Here is a 2,615-nt window from a genome sequence, read left to right as displayed (position 1 = left end):
GCCCGCGCTCTCGGTGGCCGTTGGGGCGGGGGGAGGGGGGCAGTGCTGGCGCACGACCAGGTAGCACTGAAGTATTTGGTGCAAAACTGGAGCGGAAGCTTTAAATTTGGAGTTAAACATGGTGCGCCCTGTGGCTGTGCTTGGTGTGATGAGGAAGCTGTGTTGCTGTGAAATTCTGCACCAAAGATAGCCCAGAATTTTCATTGAAATCATTTTGGGCATTTTCTGAAGTGCGTCGATGAATGCTGGCCTCGTGCCTCTCGGTGGCTTCAGCTTGCCGTCTGAATACAGTGCATTTTCAGGAAAGGCTGACATCAGGGTTGAGTTGCTTGGAGGAAGCCAAATTCATGGCTATCCTGACATCCAACTTTGCCCCAAAATGCATCTGTGAAATTTCCACTCCTGCGAGTACAACCCAATAATGAACATCTGCAGGACCAAACTGACATCACAGTATTTGTGCCAACTACTACAATGGGGGGACCCCCAAGCCCCCAAACCCTCTTCTTTCCTGTGGAGACCCAAGTGTCATGATCCACCCCACAGGGCTTGGGGTTGGACCAGGGCTTCCTCTAATTCAGTGCATTTCGAAGGAACTTTGCTACAACACTGCAGTTCATGTGCAATGCCCGTAAATATGAATATTGTCCAGTTAATATTTACTGTATTGCCTTAGATCCATAATCTGAGCTCAGATACATCTATGCAGCAACTGGTGCAATAAAAGGGGCCTGTGCTGATGTGTGACTACCTGAAGGTGGAAGTGGACTTCATGCTATCTGTAAAACACAGTATCAAAGCCACATTTGCCCTAGACCCTGATCTTTTATTAATTTCTTCCATACAGAAAAGAAAAAAAAATTCAACACAGTTCTTTTAAAGATATCTCTGGAGCCTGAGTTAGAGAAATGGCCTTAGGTAGTTGGTTTTTTTTTTTTTAACTTGGACATTTACTACAAAGAGAGAAAGAAAAGGTGCTGTTTAATCTTTCTTCTCATGTGATACTTGGTCTCTACCTGGTTTATTTTCCCCACATACAATCTCCTTTGTTCTCTGGTAGTAGTCTTCTAAACAAGTGATTAACAGATGAAGGATCAGCCTGCAATGCTCCTAGCTTCAGGATGTGATGCAGAGAAAAAAATGAAGAAATCTACACTGGTTATTTTTCTGACATGCCTCCCAGTACTACATGGTCCCAACAGAAAATATCATGTTGTAGCAACACATATATTTTTTTTTTCTGAGGTGTCTCTCAGCACTTCCCCAAATCTCCCAGACCTCCCTGCACTTCCTTTCAATTAAATTGCTTTTCTTAACTTAATTTGGACTATTTAATCAGAGCTGGTTAGAAGTTTTTCCCAACAAAGCAAGGTTATTCAACAGCTTTGGAAAACACTGATTTATCAGGAGAGCAATACTTATTTTTCAATTAACTTTCTTCGTGCATAGGTTGCCAGGAACTCAAGTTTCTCAGCTCTGTGACAGGTTTCCATCTGAATTACTATGGGCCTGGAGACCTCAGGAATTCTTGTCTCTTTGCCACACAGCTGGAAGCCGAGATGGTCTTTCAGTGACTGCAGCTATGAGGCAGTGCAACTGCTGGAAATTAGTACAATTCCTGTTGGGTTCACAGACACCCAGTGCTTATCATTAGTCATGAAATTGGCCAAACGTTTTATCCTCCATATCCTTTCCAAATATTTCAATATTTCACAGTATTGACACAGTACTTCAGTTGCCTGAACATGGAATGAAATTGATTTTGCTTTTAGTTCAGGATGAAGTGTTTCTAGAAAACATTTCCTGAATGGCTACATATGTAATGACATCTTGGTAACTCAGTTACGGGCTATAGGCACAGGTCGAAAGAATTAATTACTGATCATCATTAGCAATGTAACCCATCAAAAAGGCATAACAAGCTTCACTGGCTAGAGGAGATACTAGGTGAATTTAGGCTACAAATAAGAGGTGTTCTTTTCAAAGAAAATAATGAATTAATAGGACATCACTTGTGCAGGAGATGTCTGCTGAAGTTTTAAGGTCAGGTTTGACATCAATTGAAAGTGACATTTTTTTGCATTGATTTCGGTAGAGTTAGGACCTTATCTGGATCACTTGCTAAGATACACATGCAGTTTAAACACAATTTGGAGCTTGAGGCTAGAACCACTTTGTGAATTTGTGTGACCTACTCAAAGAGGAAGTCACACTTCATAGTCTTATAGTTTGTTAATTGTATAAGAGGTTGCAGTGGCTATGTGGTCTACCGGTAATTAAATTTAGATTTTTGTCCTGTTTTATATATAAATATATTTGCAGATATTACTGGCACCATTTTTTCACAGTTCTTCTTTAAGTGATGACAGTTTTCTTGGTTACTATTGTGATAGGTAATAATTTGTTACATCAACTCGTGAAGTGATTTTATCATGAAACTAGGCGCTAAGTACCGGCTATCACCACAATGATTGTACTGAGTCAGCAGARCGATATTGTATTGTGAAATGTATGCGCGTGACCTGAAAGGCACCACGTACAACGCAGAGGAAGACCCCAGCTTTCATCCCGACCCCCCCAGCAACAGCCGGCGCAACCACAGAAGTTACAGGCAT

This window comes from Apteryx rowi, unplaced genomic scaffold, assembly GCF_003343035.1.
Source record: "Apteryx rowi isolate R43461 unplaced genomic scaffold, aptRow1 scaffold_1223, whole genome shotgun sequence".
Lineage (NCBI taxonomy): Eukaryota > Metazoa > Chordata > Aves > Apterygiformes > Apterygidae > Apteryx > Apteryx rowi.
The sequence above is the reverse complement of the archived record's forward strand: the minus strand, read 5'-3'. Positions refer to the sequence as shown.